This window comes from Balaenoptera ricei, chromosome 15, assembly GCF_028023285.1.
Source record: "Balaenoptera ricei isolate mBalRic1 chromosome 15, mBalRic1.hap2, whole genome shotgun sequence".
NCBI lineage: Eukaryota > Metazoa > Chordata > Mammalia > Artiodactyla > Balaenopteridae > Balaenoptera > Balaenoptera ricei.
This window is the reverse complement of record NC_082653.1, coordinates 45,824,888-45,846,237: the sequence shown is the minus strand read 5'-3', so window position 1 is coordinate 45,846,237 and position 21,350 is coordinate 45,824,888.

Genomic DNA, 21,350 nt, shown 5'->3' with positions numbered 1-21,350 from the left:
TAAAATAGATAGCTAGCGGGAAGCAGCCGCATAGCACAAGGAGATCAGCTCAGTGCTTTGTGACCACCTAGAGGGGTGGGATAGGGAGGGTGGGAGGGAGACGCAAGAGGGGGGAGGTATGGGGACATATGTATATGTATAGCTGATTCACTTTGTTATAAAGGAGAAACTAACACACCATTGTAAAGCAATTATACTCCAGTAAAGATGTTAAACAAACCAAATTTTGTCCATTTTTAAAAAGTTAAGTTGTTTAACGGGTTTTTCCCCGGAAAACGTCATGAGGAGCTCTAATCATCTCAGTGGACTAGAATGGAGCAGGTTACGAGCAGAGAGTTTGGGGGGAAGAATCGAGATGAAACACAGCGAAAATGCTAAAAATGTTGGTTCCCTTAGTGGACTTAGAAGGGATGAGTGCCCAGGCATCTAAAAATGGAGTTGGGGGGCCAATGAGGACCTGGTCTCAGACACATCCCTCCACCACTGGGAACTTGAATTTCTCTGAATTGCATCAAACCCAAGGCCGCCACCAGTCATATTGGAAACAACATCCGACAGCTGCAATCTTATGGTCTCAAGGTCCCCTCCTTGTAACTATGCAACCATTTTGGACCCCAACTGATCCTTGATTAACAAGCCCCCTTACTTCCTGCCAGCTCCAATTATAATTCTTGACAAACAACTTATGTAACTAACTATGGCCTTGCAGTTTTTGCCCTTAGAAGCTTCCCCCATTATATAGCCCGATGGAACATAATTCAAGTGCTCCTTTGGGCTACAGTCCTAACAAACCCCCCTAATAAACGCCTCTTTATTTCAATCAGGTCTCCATTTCTAAAATGTTGGTTAACAGCACTTAATCCTCATCCCAGGGCATAACCCAACCTGAGACAGGAAGCGGCTTATCCAAGATCACTAAGCCAGGTCTGGAGTATCGACATCACCATCCTGTTCTGTAACGCAGCTCACGCCACTGAGTGTGTATGACGCGGGGTCCACTGGCAGGAATTCACATGGTTTGCCAAGTATTTTATGCCTTAGCGCTCTAGTGGAGGAACTGTAGACCCCTGCAGACTCCCACTGTAGGCAAAGTCAGAGGTGAGTTAAAGAGGAAAATGCCGTGGGCAGCACCACTGGGGAAGAGAGCGTGAGGCACCCCGTGGATAGACCAGGGGATCTAGACAATGAATGGCCAGTGCTCTGGAAACTGGGTGAATGGTCAAAAAAAGAAACAGAAATTAAAAAAAAAAACCAAACACAAAAACCCTACATCCTTCTTGATAATATTATCTGTGATTGTATACACATCACGATTGCCTCTGAATGAGTGAAAGGGTCAGGATGGGTGGTAACTTCCCAATAGCAGCTACCAAAGAGGGAACAGAGGGGAAAAGAGAACAGATGTTTGGAAAGGCTGTGTGGATGGATTTGAGTTAATTACCATTTTTTGTCACTGCTTTGTTGAACCCTTAAAGCTTATACCTTTTAGTAACTGAATCTTGTTTAGAAACTATTTGGATTTTTGAGTTTCTAATAGATCATGTTGATAACAGGTGAATTTTATAAGTAAAAAACAAAACCCTAAAGGACACCAATGCCTCCCCCTGATCTTGTTTTATCTGAGAGGTTGGGTGAGGGCTCTAAATTCCATCAGCAACAAAATAACTTACCAATCACTTTTTTTTTTATTGTGGTGAAATATACATAACATAAAACTTACCATCTTCACCCTTTTTAAGTGTACAGTTCTGGGGCAGTAGCATTGTTGTGCAACCATCACCTCCGTTCATCTCTAGAATGTTCATCATTTTCCAAAACTGAAGCTCTGTATCTCATAAACAATGGGACCCCAATCCCCTCCCCTCCATCCCTGGCACCCACCATTTAGAGTGTTCTGCCTGGGCGGGTCTGTGGCCTCCTAACTAGTCTTTTGGTCCCTTGCCCTGGACATTTCAGCATCTACACAGAGTTAAGGTGATTTTTTAAAAGCATGGACCATGTTACTTTCCTACTTCAGACCTTCCAACAATATCTCGTACCTGTTAGAACACCGTCCAAGCACCTTATCAAGGCTCACCTGCCCTGCTTGCTCCAGCCCTTGCCCACCTGACACTAGTAATTTCCTTGCCAAGGGCTGCCCTCGCCCCCAACTTGTGCACGGCAGGCTCCTGCAACTGGTTCAGATCTTAGAGTCATCAGAAAGGTGATCTGTTTAAAGTCACTGCCCAGGCACTGCTACTGTGCTCGATTCAGAGCTTCTGGATGGTCTATTTCATTCTCTCTCTCTCTCTCACTCTCTCTCACACACACACACACACACACACACATACATTTTTTCTGTTTTTGTTGTCTGTCATTCATTTCTATATCTTTGGTGATGTCTAGTTCCCAGTGAGTCCCCAGTAAATATTTCTGAATGAATAAATGAATGACAGAATGGAGTCACAGAACAAGGTGAGAATCTAGAACCCTTGACTCTTTGCAGATTACACAATCTCTCAAAGAGGAAGAATGTTGATGCCATAACCCCAGAAACCCAGCAGCAAGTCCAGGTGAAGTAGGGAGACGTGGGTTTTGGTGCTAAAGGAAGGTGCTGGCCCATTTTAGACAGACGGCAGGTCCTCATCACCAGCCCATGGCCAAGAGTTCAGGTGATTCCTATACTTCATGAACCAATTGTATCTTGGTGATAAGCCTGTTAATCCACAGAAAAAAAGTAGTTTTCATGCTGTAACAGTGCCTTCTGTATACATTGAAACAGAGCAAATGGCAGGGTGTTATTTTCTTCAGTAACTGGTTTCTCAGCTTTGCCAAGTGAGCAGCTTGGAGAGATGCTGGCAATCCTGTGAAGGTGGGAGGCAGAGCTGCCACACTTATTCTAAGCACCTCTCGGCTGCAGGTTATTACCTGCTGCTCCCTACAAAGGCATCTGAGATGCTGGACAGACAGGGATGTAAGAAGTATGGCGAGCTCTTTGTTCTTCCTTTATTGGAGGGAGGAATTCATTCCCTGGCTGGATGCCATAGGTTACTCATTCTGTGCATTACACCGAGCCTCCTGGAACACAAATGAAACTTCAGAACATGAGCGCTGAAAGCCCCAGTCATGTCTCCTAGGTGCCAAGCAGCCTGCTTTTTTTTTTTTACTTTTTTTTTTTAGATTCTTTATATATATATATGTTTTTAACATCTTGATTGGAGTATAATTGCTTTACAATGTTGTGTTAGTTTCTGCTGTATAACAAAGTGAATCAGCTATATGTATACATATATCCCCATATCCCCTCCCTCTTCTAGCAGCCTGCTTAATCGGTTTTCATGGCACAGCCGACCATCTGTAATGGAAACTGTAAACGGAAACCTTCTGCAGACAATGTGATCAGCCTCAGTTACCTTGGATGTGCTTGTTAGTGTTTTTTTCCTTTCATAAATTGTGCGATGCCTCTTATCAGGCGATGATTAGCTGATGGACTTGTCATCATTTTATCTCACTGAATAATAGTGGGAATTAAAAAAAAAACAAAACGACAATGTTCTCCAAACCTCCCCCCACATCTCTAAAATATCCACATGCATCAGCCTTTCTGGATAGTATTAAGCGCAAACCTGCAACTCTAAAGGGCTAAATGGTAACTGGTACTTATTCAGCAGGTATTCTTTTTTTTCAGATAGGTTAAATTTGGGGAAACTCTGGTGGCTTTGGGGCAATGAAGTTAAGAATAATTTCCATGGGTTTTTTTTTTCCTGCAATTTCCTGAACTTTGAGAACTTTAGGAGTGATAATAATGAGAATGGTAACATGTCACCACACTCTTTGATTTTCAAGCTGAATCCATATATTATTTTTATTTTACCAGGAAAATAAGGGTGAGAATGGGATCTGCACTCAGTCAATGGCACAGGAAAGAGCGTGAGTGAAACTTGTATTCACATTGTCTAATTTCTAGATGGATGTGCCTTCTTTCATGATGTAACAGTTCAATCTGCATTGAAAGGGCCAGGATGGACCCCCATGTCTCACCTTCTCTGCTCATGAACAGATCTGACCAGCTGGTACCAGAGAACCCCTCGGGGTCAAGGTCCCTGGGGACCATCCCTGCAATTTTACGCAATCTCTTGCTGGCTTGATTCCCTAAACAAAACTTTTTTTCATTTGCTTTACAGTTGTGTAAGTGTACACAAAAATGTTCTTTTTCATAATGAAAATGTCTCGGGGAGAGGTCATTCATGTAGGCTTCTGTCATTTCCATTGTAGTGTTGGTATCAAGAAGAAGAGGATGGAAGTTTGTCAAGCACCAACGTTCAGCCAGCCACTTCCTCTGTCCCAGGAATACAAGCTGGAGCTGCTTGATTAAGCTTAAAATTTTTCTTTTTAGGGTTTAACCATACCAGATAGATATATCTTGATATCTTAGTCTAGTCCCATTAGTTAGTTAGATAAATCACAGAAAATAAAGAGTAAAATATTAAGAAATGTCATTTCAGACGAGGACTTACTTTATTTGCTTTCCTCCTGATTCATTTTGGTTTATTCTCAATCTGCCCAGGCCCCTAACCCTAAAGGTAGGATGTGCAGGTGAAGATCAGACAGGAGTGGACAAAGCTGGGGAGAGGTGCTGCGAGGCTGAATTTGGGATAACTGATTGCTGCTGTCAAGTTCCAATCCTGTATGAGCTCAGCACCTCTAGGACCACCTTCTTTTTTTTATTTTTATTTTTTAAAATTTATTTTTTATTCAAATATAGTTGAATTACAATGTTGTGTTCATTACTGCTGTACAGCAAAGTGACTCAGTTATACATATATATACATTCTTTTTCATATTCTTTTCCATTATGGTTTATCACAGGATACTGAATATAGTTCCCTGTGCTCTACAGTAGGACCTTGTAGTTTATCCATCCTATATATACCAGTTTGCATCTGCTAATCCCAAACTCCCATTCCAACCCTCTCCCACCTCCCTCCCCCTTGGCAACCACCAGTCTGTTCTCTATGTCCCTGATCTGTTTCTGTATCATAGATAGGTTCATTTGTGTCATTTTTTAGATTCTACCTATAAGTGATATCATATGGTATTTGTCTTTCTCTTTCTGACTTACTTCACTTAGTATGGTAATCCCTAGGTCCATCCATGTTGCTGCAAATGGCATTATTTCATTCTTTTTTATGGCTGAGTAATATTCCATTGTATACATGTACCACATATTTATCCATTCATCTGTCGATAGACATGTTTAGGTTGTTTCCATGTCTTGGCTATTGTGAATAGTGCTGCTGTGAACATAGGGGTGCATGTATCTTTTTGAATTACAGTTTTGTCTGGATATATACCCAAGAGTGGGATTGCTGGATCATATGGTAATTCTATTTTTACTTCACTAAGGAAACTTCATACTGTTTTCCACAGTGGCTGCACCAACTTACATTCCTACCAACAGTGTAAGAGGGTTCTCTTTTCTCCACACCCTCTCCAGCATTTGTTATATGTAGACTTTTTAATGATGGCCATTCTGACTGGTGTGAGATGGTAGCTCATAGTAGTTTTAATTTTCATTTTGCTAATAATTAGCAATGTTGAGCATCTTTTCATGTGCCTACTGGCCATCCGTATTTCTTCCTTGGGGAAATGTCTATTTAGGTCTTCTGCCCATTTTTCAATTGGGTTGTTTTTTTTGTTGTTGTTGAGTTGTATGAGTTGTTTGTATATTTTGGAAATTAAGTCCTTGTCGGTTGTATCATTTGCAAATATTTTCTTCCAATCTGTAGGTTGTCTTTTCATATTGTTTATGGTGTCCTTTGCTGTGCAAGAGCTTGTGAGTTTGATTAGGTCTAGGATCACCTTCTAAGGCTGCTTTTAGAGCATCCCACACCTCATGTGGGATCCACCACTTAACAGAATCCTGCAGCCTCTTCCTCCACAGGGCTTTTTCTCATTTCCCTTGACCTCCAACACCACGCTGGCAAAGTCATGGACTCATTATTCATTGTTTTTCTCCTGGATAACTGCCAGATTCTTCCCACAATGCAGATGCCCCTCTGGGAGACACTTCTTTCCCAAAGTAGATGCTTCTGGGAAGTGAAGACCCCTCAGACAACAGTTAGCAGTTAAGAGTCAAAATCAGAAAGCAGTTGGCAGCAACTAAGTTTAGGAATGGAATCGTTTTTTTTTTTTTAAGGTTTTTTTTTTAAAATTTATTTTATTATTTTATTTTTTGGCTGTGTTGGGTCTTCGTTGCTACGCGTGGGCTTTTCTCTGGTTGCGGTGAGCGGGGGCTTCTCTTCATTGCAGTGCGCAGGCTTCTCATTGCGGTGGCTTCTCTTGTTGTGGAGCATGGGCTCTAAGTGCGGGGGCTTCAGTAGTTGTGGCTCGTGGGCTCTAGAGCACAGGCTCAGTAGTTGTGGTGCACGGTCTTAGTTGCTCCGCGGTATGTGGGATCTTCCCAGAGCAGGGCTCGAACCCGTGTCCCCTGCACTGGCAGGCGGATTCTTACAACTATGTCACCAGGGAAGCGCAGGAATGGAATCTTGAGTGAATTCCTGATGAGAAAATTAGACTGCCTAGAGGTCTAATTACAGAGAGGGGAACATGCACACTCAGGGGAGAGGTGAGAAATGGGAAAATAAAATGGTAATTCCTTTACCGATTTACCAAAACCAATACAAAATGCCATCATAAGCTGCTGAGAAATTTAGGAAAATGATCATTATTTTTTTCTAGGTCTAAATGGGTAAAGGGTAAAGAATTTTGTCTCAACCCTAGCAAGCTTCATTTTTGAGACGCCTATGAGGATGGTAAAATAATACATTTCCAGAAACAGATGAACTTGTTTGTGGAGATGGCTCTGAAGAGCAGATGGGTTTCAGAGAATGTTTCATGGGGGCTTGTCCTCGTTTGCTTTTCTTGGTTCCATTTCTGAAAAATGAAGCCTTTCTTGAAATCCTCTTGCACTGTCAGAGACACTGAGTTCAAAGGATTTAGCTGCGTTCTTTGCTTTACTGCATGGCTGAGAGATTTTTCAGTCTTAAGATCGTTCCTGTTTCTTTATTAAACCAGAGAAAAGTCTGAAATGGGGGCAAGGAGCAAGATTCCTTGAACGTGGCTTGAAGGTGTGGCTTCAGTGGCAACCCTTATTTCATGTTTTTAGTTATTGATGGAAAACCTTAGCTTGAATGTACCAAATTTATTCTTAGAATTGATTATGCTGATAAAAGTCACTGAGCTGCTTCTAAGTGCCAGGCCCGAGGAACTCTCTCTATCTCATCTGCCACCTCAACCTTTCAGAAGCCTTCACCTTTGGACCACCTGCCCCTCCAGCCCTGAGCCCCACAGCCTTGTGTTCTTGTTCTTTTTTGGAGGTTGCGGGGTGTGGTGTCTCGCTGAGCAACCTTTTCCATTCTATCCACTGAGTCCCGCCCACCTTGAAGGTCAGTGCCTTCTGGCTCCATGGACCCTGACCTTGTCCATGCATTGCTTCTGTCCTCTTCACCAAGTCATAGCCCATCACCCCACCCCTGGGCTCTGAACCCCACACGCGTGATGACCCACAGGAGCACCTCTCCCCACAGCCCGGGACCCTGCGTTCCAGGTCTGTGGGCAGCTCCTGGAGCCCTGGGTCGCTCAGGGCACAGCTAATTGTACTGGTCATCAGCTGGTTGCATCTGGTGGATTTTGGGAGCTGGAGGTCCTCGTCTGCCCCTTCCACCTCCATCCTTGACCACTTGCTCAGAGGATAACTCATCCCCACCCCAATCCAGCCACATCTTCTCTTATCTCCTCAAACTGGAGGTTCTCTCGGACTCCCTTGGGCTGGGGTCCGGCAGCGCCTCTGCTGCACACATCACGGAAGGATTGCAAGTCCCACCCGAGCTCAGCCCACTCAGACCCCCTGCGGCCCTGGTCCAGCCTCCATCTCTGGACTCCGAGAGGCTCAGTGATCACGGGAGACAGGGCGTGGCTGCCTGGATGCATCAGGTAACGTAGCCCAGAGCAGAGGAGGAGCTACGGCCTCAGCGAGAAGAGGTAGAAGGATCCACAAAATCAAGCTCTCCCTTCCTGCCCTCAAAGGCCATGAGACCAGGTGACTCCGTTGGTTGGACCAGAAGTCGCTCACTGTGATGGTGCAGCCAGGTACCAGGATCCAATGTGCACGGCCTGTGTGACCTCTGCCTCTCTCCTCCTACACATCCTTCCGCTTCCTTTCTCGCTCTTGCCACCTTGGGATCACACCTCCCACGAAGCCGGGTTGAGCAAGCAGAGCCCATGGTGTAGATGCTGGTGCCCCTTGGTTGAACCACATGCACCCCATACAGCGTCCTAACCCAGAGGCCTGGGACGTACCTGGTCCTCTCCTCTGCTCCTCCAAACGAGGTTCTATCCCAACGCGGATCATCTCAGAAGTCCCTTGTCTCCTTGTCCTAGGGTGACCCTCAGGCTGTAGCAGCCTCCTGGCCATGCTCACAGACATGAGAGGGGCCTTTCTGAAATGCAAACCTGGCCATCTTCTGCCTTTTCCATCCTTTTCCATCACTGTCTCTGAGGATAAAATTCATGTTTTTTAGTTGAAGAACTCGGAGTCTCCTCCTCTTCAGCCCTACCTTCTGACAACCGCTACCCCCATCTCAGTGGGGACGGCCTGCAGCCCCACATCACACGGTGCCTCGCAGATAACGAGATGGAACTGGGGGGAAATGATAACTATCAGTGATAGGGTTGTCAGGTGAAAGATAAGATGCCTCATCACATTGAATCGCAGACAAAGAATCATTCTTTAGTATTCGAAGTATGCCCCATGCGATATCTGGAATATTCATATAAAAATGATTCATTGCTTCTCTGAAATTTAAATTTAACTGGGCACTCTGTATTTTGATTTGCTAATCTGGCAACCCTGAGTAGGGATCAGTCCCTGTGAAGGGAAGAAGCAGGAGGCTTCTTGACCAGACTAGGCAGAGGAAGAGCTTGGAGGCTGCAGGACTGGCAGAGCCCTGGCCAGCCCCCCGGGAGCGCAGGGGCCACTATGACCTGCTCAGGGTCCAGGATCAGGTCAAACCAGCCTGGCCTTCATATCCCCGTCTTACCCAGTCACTGAGGCAGACCATTCCAGACTGGCTCGACCTTGGCAAGATGGCTCTCTGCCCTCGCGGGAGCTGATGGCTGCGGGCACCCTGCTGACCACACTTCCTTCTGCCTGGCAGCAATCCTTCCCTGGAGGGAGATCAGGCAGCCCATCGCTGTGTCTACCACACTCACCTTTACTCTTGTTTCTGCTCAACCGTCTTCCCTGTTTCCCCACCTGGTTTATTCAGTCGTTTAAGACACCGAGGTCACTTGCTCTGGCTCTGTGCGCACCTTACACACAGTGGATCCCTCCCCCTTCTGTGTGACCTTTGGAGATGCTGCACTGGTTCCCCTTATGCCTCTGAGTTGTCACTTACCTGCTTGTGTCTGTCTCCCTGCCAGATGGTTAAGCTCTTCCATAGGCTGTACTGTGTCTTCTTCATTCAGAAAATGCTTCCTGGCACTAATCACGAGCCAGGCAGTGCATCAGGCACTGGGATACTGCGGGGAACAAGAGCAACTCCTTCCAGCCCATCCTGACTGCAGAATTAGGTGGAGGGTGCCCTCAAGTCAGATAGGCAGCTACAGTAAGTATTAGGAGGGTGTCTTGGCTTGAGTCGCCCCAGCAGCAGACCCTGAGACAAGGGTGCAGTTTATTTGGAAGATGATCCCAGGATACCCTGGTAAGTGAAGGAGGGGGTGAGACAGGGAAGGGAAGGCATTCAGCACAGGGTGTGTTTCGAGAAGTTACCGCTGTGGACTATCAGAGCGCATCCTGCCAGGGACTCTGGGACCCCCTGTAGACCACATATCTTCAGGGAAATCCCACCTGAGGGGCAAGGGAGCCGGGGTATTTGTCCACCAGGCCCGTCAGCTGCCGGTGGAGAGCTGCCGTGTGTTATGTGGGTGGGCCGGGCATTTTCCAGCACCTCTGCCTAGATGCGCGGCTCTGGTTGCCAAGCAGTCTTCAGACTGTGAGTGATTAAGCCACTGTGACTTGTATTGGGAAGGCCTGATGGGCTATGGGTGGGCCACCGACCACTCACGCTGTACCTGGGGAAGCAGAAGGAGTGAATCAGAGTCTCCAGGCATAATTCCGTCTCACTCTGATCTATGGGGACTAGAAAAAAAGAGGTGGCTCCAGGAGAGGATGCAACAGGTGTGAAGGCTCAGAGGCAAGAAAGTGCGGATGTCTAAGGGAAGAGGAGGGATTCAAGCATCACAACCTTGACATTGCGACGCGCTCTGCCTAGGGCCAGGAGGGAGCAGGAGACGGGTCCCTGGGACCCTCTGAGAACCATGACACGTATCTGAGGCCAGACTCTCCTGCCCCCACAGGAGTCCTGGGGTAGATAAAGAGAAGCCTCTGTGCCTAAGGATCTCAAACAACTTTGCTCATGTCTTAGGATCTGTAGCACCACTAGCTCCAAACTGAGCATTGCAAATAGGGCTCAAAAAAAAGTTCCTTCTTAATATGGGCAATACCCCCTGGAATTATCACAGAATAGCCCAGCTCTTAACTTGAAGATGAAAGTCAGACCTGGGGGTGCCCCTCCAAGCTCTTCTGGGCATCTTGAAACATGCCTCCAACACGGGGACTTTCTCCCTCATACCTCGACTCATGAGATCAGCTGCATGTCAACACTGCGTAGATGCTACACATCCAAGGCAAATATTTTAAAACAAAGGAAAGGACACGTGGAATGAGAAAAAGTGTCTGCAATATTGCTGAAACCTGGAAGGCAGTGAGAACTGGGCCAACTGGGACCCAGAAATCCTTATCACCTAAATTGGAATTCTTAGACCATTCCCAAGTAGCACTCACCCTCATCCTAAACCTCAAAGTATTTAGACTCTAGCTCCGGGTCAATGGTAAAAGGTGTCTCCAGTGCTGAGAAAAATGTACACGTTCAAGAAATATCTCGAAGTGAACAGGCGTGAGGATGATCATTTCTTCATGAAAACTGAGTACGTTGCCCTCCTTTGTATGCACCCACGGAAGGAGGGACTTAGTTTATCTTCTTACTCAGGGTCCCGTCTTAAATCCTGTAAGCCCACATCAGCTCCCTGCTTTGCAAGCTGGCCAGGCAGCGTGGTACAGAAACCAACCTGAAACTAGAGTCAGAAGACATGGCCTTGAGGTCTGACTTGGCCGCTTAGGCCTCAGAAATTTATTTAGCCCTTTCCAAGGCTCATTTTCACAACTCTGAAATGAAGTAGTGGTCTCTTTGCATCACTGTTTCACATTTGATGCTGCATATGTGGGTTTCTGACATGATGCCTGAGACAAGGCTGTGCACGGGGTCCCCACCTCACCTCACGCTGCTGCGTCATGGCAGGTCACGCGGGGAGGCTTAGCTACATGGAAATGCAGCCCAGACAGGGCTGGAAGGTGAGGTAGAATGGGAGCCCTCTGCCCACCCCCCTAGCGAATCCTGGAGAAAGGGAGACATCTAGGCTTCAAACGCTTATTCAGAATTGCCTACAAATGGATCTTTACTAGTTTTTTTTTTTTTTTTTTTTTTTTACTAGTTTTTTAAATGATAATTATTTCAGGTTTTGGCTTTTTTGGGTCTCTGACGTTTCCGTATGAGTTTTAGGATCAGCTTGTCAAATTCTGCAAAGAAACCAACTGAGACTGATTCTATAGATCAACTTGGAGAGTTTTACAATCTGAACAACATGAAGTCTTTGAATCTAGGAGCACAGGATGATTTTCCATTACCTTAGGTCTTCTTTCACGTCTTCTAACTATGGTTTGTAGTTTTCAGAGTGTAAGTTTTGCAAATCTTTTGTGAAATTTGTTCTTAAATATTTTATTCTGTTTGATGCTAGTGTAAGTGGAATTCTTTTTTTAAAAATTTTATTTATTTATTTCTATACAGCAGGCTCTTATTAGTTATCTATTTTATACATATTAGTGTATACATGTCAATCCCAATCTCCCAATGCATCACACCACCACCGCCCCCCGCCTCCAGTTTCCCCCCTTGGTGCCCATACGTTTGTTCTCTACATCTGTGTCTCTTTTCTGCCTTGTAAACCGGTTCATCTGTACCATTTTTCTAGAAGGTAGAATTCTTTTCTTAATGTTATTTTTCGATTGCTTGTTGCAAATTTATAGACATACAATTGATTTTTGGATACTGATCTTGCATCCTGCCATCTTGCTGAATAAAATCTTGAAGCTAGTCCGCCCAGGTATTTTGGATCTCTCCATTCTGTGCCACATCAAAAGATGTAAGAGAAAAGGTGTGGAAGGTACTGAGCAGGGGGAGGGGGAGGGGCTGCTTAAAACATTGCCCCAAATCCGTAAGAGAGCACCCACCCTGCTAGATATCAAATCAGAGGTTTCTTTTCTCATTGAAAGGTAATCAGCATCAACACTCCACAAGTCATGTAGACATTAGAAAGCCTAACCCAGAGGCTGCCGGCCACAGAGAGCAAAGCCTTCAGAAAAGATAAGGCTAGGTGATGTACACCAAGTGCCTGGAAATGGAAGGAGACGCAGGAGGTGGAGGCAGTGGATGTAGCAATAGGTTCAGAGCCTATAAGAGGAAAGCAAAACTACCTTAGAAATCGCCTGTTTAGGATTCTGTTATTTGAGTAGCTAAGAGACAGCAAACAGACAGATAATGAGTGGAAAAGGCCCAGAACTGGGGAGGTCAGTTCACACGATTCACAGAAAACTATTAGCACAGCCCAGAAGCAGAGAGATTGGCAGGTATCCCACAGCTGATCTAGATGAGGTTGCTCACGCATTCCTCAGTCAGGAGGACCAGACTCTGCAGGAAGGACCCACTACATGCACACTTGGTGTTGTTTTGTTTTGTGTCGGTGAGGACAGGCCAGGCTACGCTACAACCTCAAAATCTAAGAGATTCAAATAACAAAGACTTATCTCTTGCTCATATTGTGTGTCTGCCATGGGTTGGCACGTGGCGGGGTTTCTGCTCGTCATAAGCACTAGAGGACCTGGGACGATAAAGGTTTCATCTCCCAGGACGGCAGAGGCTGCATCCCAACAGACGCTTCCAAACCTCAGAGGCAGGGAAGGGGCACAGTGAGTTTGGGAGCCGCCCTTAAAGCTGCTAACCAACCGGAAGTGACCTGTGATGTTCTGCTCGCATTTCATTGGCCAAAGCAAGTCACGTGGCCTTGTCTGATGTCAAAGAGGGCACTCAGTTCTACCCCAATATGTGCCCAGAAAAAATTCAAGAATATCTGTGACTAGCACCAGTGACTATTAAAATCTACTCTCCAGCCACTGTATAGCTAATCCTCATTTCTTCCTACATTTTTCTCCCAACACAGAGAGAAAAGAACAACTTAGAAATTCCACAGATATAATGAAGCTGGCACCGAACAACTGGGTGTTGCAGAGGGGAGCAGTGGCCTGAGGTCTGCTCTGTGCCCTGGTTTTTACCTTGATGTGGCACCTGGGGATAAGCCTGGTTCTCAAGGACCATCTGCAGCCAGAAGAGGACCCAGCGGCTGCAGCTACGACAACTCACTCACTTGGGATGCAGGCCTCAGCATAGGCCTCGGGCTCCAAAAAATTCTCTAAGAAAGAATAGAAATCGGGCTTCCCTGGTGGCGCAGTGGTTAAGAATCCTCCTGTCAATGCAGGGGACACGGGTTTGAGCCCTGGTCCAGGAAGATCCCACATGCCGCGGAGCAACTAAGCCCGTGCACCACAACTACTGAGCCTGCGCCCTAGATCCCATGAGCCACAACTACTGAAGCCCGTGTGCCACAAGTGTACCACAACTACTGAAGCCCACACACCTAGAGCCTGTGCTCTGCAACAAGAGAACCCACCGCAATGAGAAGCCCGTGCACCACAACAAAGAGTAGCCCCCGCTCTCAACAACTAGAGAAAATCTGCGTGAAGTGAAGACCCAATGCAGCCAAAAATTAAATAAATGAATAAATAAATGATTTTTTTTTAAAAAAAGAAAAAATAGAAATTGCATTCCTATTCTCAGTTTGAAAAATTCTGCAGAGAAAGTTTCCAAGTCTTCTTAAAGCCATGAAAAACAAAACAAAATAGAACAAAACCTGCCTCAGTCCTAGCTGCACAGGAAGACAGGATGCCCTGGGAGAGAGAGACACCCCAGCCTCCCGTAAATCTCAGGAGAAACTCTCAGTGGCTGAGCCTGGGAGCTGGACCAGCCCAGGCACCAGAGCCAGAGGGTGCAGGCCGTGCGCTGAGCTCCAGCGGCAGAGGCTGGCGGCCCCTGTGTCCTTCGTCCCCACCCCTCTGCTCCTGGGTCAGGATGGACAGAGGTGGCCATGCCGTACCCCTCGTGGCCCAGTGGAGCTGGCTCACGGCGCACACTCCAACCTGCACCCACCTCCAGCAAACACCTCTGACATTCTGAGGTTGTTTTCCAACCTTCTCTCCTCCACTCTGCAGAAGGACCCAACCACTCTGCTCCTCCAAAGCCCCCCAAGTGGAACGGTCTCGGGGTTGGGTCTGTGCTGCTAGCGGCTTTGACTGATGTAACCAGATTCAGGGTTTGGATGGGCCCTGGTGTTGCCCACAAGACTGGGCTATGATCCACGAGGGAAAAACAAAGATTCCTTTAACATCCTCCGATCCCGTGAATGTGGACAGAATCGTTACTGTGGACCATCACGGAAACCAGCCCCCCACCCCCGCTCCTTTTGTGGCTGCAACACGTGACTTCAGAGGGTGGGCAGGAATGTCTCATTTTCCAGGCTCAATTTGACCCGCTGAGTTAAGCACTCAACTAAACAAGCCTGAAGTGTTTGAAAAATTCAAGCCCAGTTGACAGACGAGGGTGGTTCCTTCTAGAGCAGAGACTTGAGCTGGCTCCTTGAGTTGGCTGAGGAGGAGGAGTGGGTGTTCAGCCAAAGCTCCCTTTAGCAGCTCATAAAAACTTGACCACGCAGAACGACGGCTGACGCTTCCTTAGCATGCTTGAGTTTCCGTAGGGCTGTAGGTTTGTGGTTCCTAATGACTGTTCTGCATATGAGGCAAGTCATGTTTATCGAGGGTAAGTGACTTTCCCAAGGTCACACAACTATAAGGACCAGTCTGCAGGCTGGCGTCCAGAGTCCTGAGCATCCCTTCATCCTTTTGGGGATCTGGCTCCCCTCATGTCCTTTCCTCCAGAGGCAGGGCCCTGAGGGACACTCACGAGAGCCCAAAGGTGGGAACAGCTGACTAGCATCCCCCCGACTGTGAGGAGGTGGGGGGGTCAACCATCCATGCAGGACTAGTTAGAGGGACCCCAAACTGTTTCGGCAATGAAAGCCACCTTCGTCGGATGTGTATGAAAAAAATGGGGGATGGAACAAGAGGATGCAGCCCTCACAATTCAGCTACACCACAGAGTTCTGATGTAAGGGTGACAGGAGATGGTATTTTGTAAAACCCAATGATTATTGGTTCCTCCACATACCTCTTGGGGTCAAGGCTGGGGCATAGACACCAGGCAACCATCAGGACCAGTGGCTTCATTCACAGGATGGCTTCTGCCTTCACCCCCCCACTCAATTTCCTACCGATGACTCCATGTACCCCAGGCCTTGCTCACCCTGCAGTTCTGCAGCCAACTCCTGCTGCCAGAATGAGGTCCCCAGTGGGTTTCTCTCTTGGGTAGCCCCTTCCTCAGGGCCCGGAGTCTTGTCTGTGGCCCTTTGTGACGGGAACGGGACCCTAGAGGGAAAGGCGTGTTGGAAGAGGAGCCGAGTGCGTGGGAGATCTAGCCCTTCAGGCCTCGCCAGCCACACTGCCCTCCCCCTCCCCCCCCCCCCCCCATCAAGGTGTCCTTTCCCACCTGGGAAGCGGGAGAGTCAAGACACCTGAGATGATAACTGCCCCACTGTCTAAACGGGCCTTGCTGAGCTCCCAGGCCTGTTGGGGACTGGCCAGCTGGGGGAGAGTCTGGTGCAGGCCGGAGGCATTGGCAATGACCACTGTGACAACCCCCTGATGGAGGTCAGCCTGGACCCCTTCGCAGCTTCACAGGAGAGGAAGAAAAAGAAGGGAGCTCAAGAACTTTCCAGAAGGCTGAGGTCAGATTTGCTGTGGGACATGCCCTTGAGCAGAGAAACTGTGGGGCAATGTTTCCACCCCCTTGGGGCAGGGAGCAGGAGTGTCTCTAAGTTGGCCCAGATTCACCTTACCTGAGTCTAATGTCAATACACGTCAGGCCCACGGCACCTCTGGTCATTCCTGGACCTTCCCTGCACTTGTTCAAGGTAGGAAATGGACAGATGCTTCTGCCAGGCCCTTCGAGTACCACGTTTCTTATCGTAGGTTAAGGACGCCTTGGCACACAGTCTGGTCCCTCTGTCTACTCTGCATCTGCCTGTCTGTCCCTCTGATTTCTCTTGGGCTGGTTGTTTTGCTTCTGCTGAGATGGTTTCCCCAGGCGTGGACAAGATGAAGCCTTGAAAGAACGAGCTTCCTAGCCTGGCCAGGTGGGGCACCAGAAACGCCTGGAGCATTCGCCATGCTTTTAGTCCAATGCTGGCGATTCTCCTGGAAAAGAAGTACTTTGAGACAATTTCTGAATCGTATCCTACAAGTAAGAAAGTACAATGTAAGAAAAAGAAATTCCACAAATGGAGAGAGTGTTGCTGGCCCTGTGACGTCAGATGCCCAGGCTCAGTTCTGGCCCCCGCCTATGTGCCCCCGCCAGTCTGCGAGGGGACACCCAAAGGACCTTCTCATTCTGTCCCACCCTGGGGTCAGGGCAGGGAGTGGTGCTGACACTCCTGGGTATACTCAGCACCAAACCCTCCGCCCGGTGCAGAGGGTGGGGCTGGCGGGAAGCAGGAAGGGCCAGGGCTGGGCAGCGCTCGCTCGGCTGGGTGGCTGGAGGGGCTGCGGGCTGAGTGCCCACGCTGGGCGGTTCCAGGAAATTCCAGGCCGGACAACCAGAGTGCCTTTCAAAGCAGCCATGCTGCTATTTTAAGGGCCGTGTTGAGGGGAAACAGCTCAATAAAAGCAAGACAATTGTTCAGAGGTGGGAGGCTGGAGTAGCTGGGGCAGCCCCTCTGCGCCCTCTGGGATGTGGCCAGAGCGCAGGGCAGGGCTGTGACCATGATGCCCTCTTGACAACTGTCCGAGGGCTCACGGTCCCCCCAGAGCCTGAGCTGAGGCTTCGGTTCCCTGAGTAACAACTCAACAAAGAGAACGGTCTATCTCCTTGGGGTGGTTGAAGACCCCGGTCCCCCCACCTAGCTGGTTGGTGGTGGCCCGCCTCCCAACTCTACGCCTGGGCTCCGTAGAGCAGAAGTTCCCAAATGAGGGCTCGCCTTCCTGCCATGTCCAGGGTGATTGCTCTAGTCTCAGGGTCACGGTCACCCTACCTGTTTGCGGACCTGGATGGTGCGAGCCTGGGCCCTCCTCTGCTGTCACTCTGTGTCACTCATCGTTCCCAACGACTCTTTCCCCCACTGCAAAATGAGGTCAGGTGGACAATGTGCCATCACCCTCCCACCATGTGCCATGACTGGGACCCAGTGCTCACACCTCCCTCCACAGCCCCACGTTGCCCGTGTGCCAGGGGCAGGCTGCAGCAGGAGGGGGAGGAAGCCTGGGAGTGCCTGGTCAGGGCTTATTTCCCTTTGGACCAGCTGAAGTGGGGACCTGGTTTGGAAGCCACAAGAAAAACCCAAGGGAGGGGTGACCTGGAGCGTCCCAGGTTGATCGATGGATTTCTGAGCTGGCCATCCTAAAACTGGAGGAGTGGGCACAATCAAGAGAAGGAAAGAATAAAAGAGAATGGGAAGGGAGAGAAAGAGATGAGGGGGGGAGAGCAGAAGAGGGATACTCTCCTTCTAATGCCCTTGTCACGAGGCCCCAGCTCCAGAGCCCGCAAGGAGAGGAGATTGGATGCGGCAGGGCTGTGGTCGTCCCCGTGGCCTTGCTCTGTGGCAGCTCCCTGACGTGTCAGTACATTTGTGGATGTAGGGCCCGGCGTGCAGGAATCTCTTTTGCAGACATTTCCTCACCTAATCCCGGTCAGTCCCAACAACAGGCTACAGGAAGGGCATTATCCCCATTTTTACAGGTGAGGAAACTGGGGGTCAGAGAGATTCAATCACTGTTCTGGGTCACACAGCCTGTTAGTGGAAGACCAGGTCTCAAGCCACTTCCTCCCCCGATGACAGGGACCCCTCCCTGTCAACTCAGATTGGCTTTCGCTGTCCTAGCAGGTAGGAGTAAGGCTCAGGCCCTGTGGTGGTTTGACGATGGTGCAAATTCTTACACGCACCTCCTACGAGAGGTGGGTCCGGGTCCCCTCCGCTTAGCAAATCACTTGTGCAGTAGGTGATGCTGTGTGGCCTCCAAGGACAGATAAGAGGACATCTTGCAGCTTGGCTTTGGTCTCATGGAACCCTTGCTTTTTGGACATTCCTCTGGGGATGTCCCCATGTAACAAGCTGGCCACGTGGACAGGCACGTGTGGTCTCTCTGGTCGGCAGCCTCAGCTGAGCTCCGGGCCGACAGTGAGCATTGCCTGCCGGCCAAGCCAGTCACCTTGGAACCTGGAGTCTGGGTGAAGACGGAAGCTCTGGCAGGTGTCTGATAGAAACCCCTTGAGGGATTCCAAGTGGGGACTTCCCACCTGAGCCTGTCCTGAACCCCTGGCCTGCACACTGTGAGCAAGTGACTGAGTTTGAGGGTAATTGATTGTGTAGTCATAGAAACAACCACAAGGGCGCCTGCGTGAACACCTGGGCCCAGGTGAGCCGCATGCAGGTGTGCGGGTGTCACGTGGTGAGGGAGAAGCCCAGGGGGCCAGACGTGCCTGCTCTGCTCAGAAAGACCAAGGATGTCTCCTGGCAACGTAGCCCCACGTGCAAACTCTCCCTCATACCAGTAAACCTCCAAGGAGGGAGTCGGAAGCAAACTTATAATTGGTGAGTGGGAGCTTATCTTGGCGAGAACAAAGAAGGGTGGCAGGATCCGGGAGCAGAGATGAGCTCAGAAGCTGTTCAGACAGATTTCGGAAACAGACAAAGCCCTGAGGATGAAGGAGGAGAAAATAGAGGGCAGAAAAGCAAATACTGTGCATCCCCGTGTGAATGGCAGGGTGACATTTTGCTGTTATTGTCGATGCTGCTTCTCATTTGGCTGCCAGCTTGTTCCAGGATTGGAGCTCCCTGGGGGGGGACAGCATTCATGTTACTCATTGTCCCGGAGGTGAAGAAAGGGCTCTCTCTCTTCTGAAAATAATCTCACAAATGACTGAGCTTCTGGGAAGCTGGAGTTTCCATGCAGCCACCGTGCATGTCCGTAGATTGGGGGAGCGCGTTCCAATATGCCATGGCTGGTCCCCAAGCACGGTTTAGCATCAATCTGATTTAAAATTCAGCACAACTTGTGTTCTGAAAATCACACGTGAATTCCCCAAACCTTGAATTCCACAAACTTCATCTCAATGTCTTGAAATACAACTTGCCTGTCCTCCAGCTGCTAAGACACGTGGCGGTGGCCTCCTGGGCAGGTGCAACCCTGGTAGAATTTTGTCCTTTGGCTTCAAGGTTTGTAAGAATCCAAACTTTGAAAATCAAGTCAGGCCGGCAGGGCTTGGCCAGGGGAGAGAGAAAGCCTGGCTGGTACACGTGTGCGTGGGAGGCCCCCTCGCAGGCGGCCAGGAACCACCTTCTCTTGTCCTACAGGAAGCACCGGGAAGGCAGAGGAGGGAGGAGTTGGAGAGGTGGGCTTCTGTCTTTAGGCTCCTAGGTTCCACCAGGCCAGCTCTCCAGCTTGGGGCTGAGCTTAGCGCTGGGTCAACAGCTGGACTTGGTCCCTGCTTTTTTAGCCAGTTGAATATTTGTTTGTTTGGTTTTGCTTGTCTAGAAAAGAGGACGGCTGGACAAGATCAAAGATAAAGAATTGTGACATTTGAAGATAACCAAATGAAGGAAAGGAGAAAAATGATGGTTCTGTATGTTGAGGGAAAGCCAGAAATTGATTCCATTTGAAATAATATTTTAAGGTTATAAAATCCTTCTGTATATGAAGAAGAACACACAAAAGTATAAGCATGAGCTTGTATTTGGCCGGAACTTAGACTATCTTAGGAGGCAGGTGGGACTCGGGTGCAGCTTCCTTTTCAGAAACTGGAAGTTGGGTGTTCAAATCCCAAAGACAGTTTCGTTCAGGGGAAAACTCTGGTGGAGAGGGGCTGTGTTGGGGGAGCACTGTTGAGAATTAAGAACAGACTGAATGTGTGCCTTATGATCTAGACCGAGGTGAGCAAATCCACGGGCCAAATAAGGCCATGCCCCACTGGTGTACGAACGTGGCTGCTTTCCTGCTACACAGGCAGAGGCAAGAGGTTACAACAGAGACCCTAAGGCCCGTGAAACCTAAAAATACTCTCTGGCCTTTTACAGAAAACGTTTGTCGACCCTTGGTGTAAATGGTCACAGACACTCACCTAAGCACCACTTACCCTGGCGTCGTCCAAAAATTGTGTTAGGTTGGGTTCTTCATGGTTGTTCGTATGGTGGAAAATGTGAATACATATATACATACGTATAGACACACACTACCTACATATAGACACACATGCATGCACACATACATGCATTCATGCAAACATACATTCACAGAGCAAGTGAGGTAAAGAAAAAAGAAAGGAAAGAGAAAGACCATATCCTGGCAATACAGAGAGCCGGAGTGGGTCAGGGTATAACCCGGGCTGTCGGCATTCTCCCTTCCACGGCCCTCCGGTGCTTACCGACCCTGCACACACTGTAGGCGTCTCTACTGTACGTAAGTGAAACGCCCTGCTTGAAGGTTTCCTCTGGATACAGGAGCATGCTTGGTCCTTGTGCAGGGCCATTAAAGACACCCCACAATCTGCCCTTAATCGAGGACAAATGGGATTTAGTGGGTCCATACCCCAGCTTCCTTGTCCCATGCGTGGCATGACTCTGAGGTTGTGTGAGTACTGCCCTGTCGCCCAGAAGTCCCCAGAGCGAGGGGTCCTGTTGCCCACAGTTGTAACCTGTACATTAATGAGCTGTTTATTGCCTGTCTTCCCTTCCCTGTCTTGCTTCCCCACCAGCGCTCCCTGGGACCACCTCCAACTAAGCTGCCTTCACTGCACCCTTGTCTCGGGGTCTGCTTCTGGGAGACCCTACACAGGACAGTTCTGGCACACTTCGCTGTCCACAACAAGATCCTTTGCTCCCTGTTTTCCTTTGCTTGATCCTGTATTTTTAAATATAAGGACGATAACAAGACCAATTTAATAAAGAGTTGATGATCATAACTTATTTGCTTACTTGTT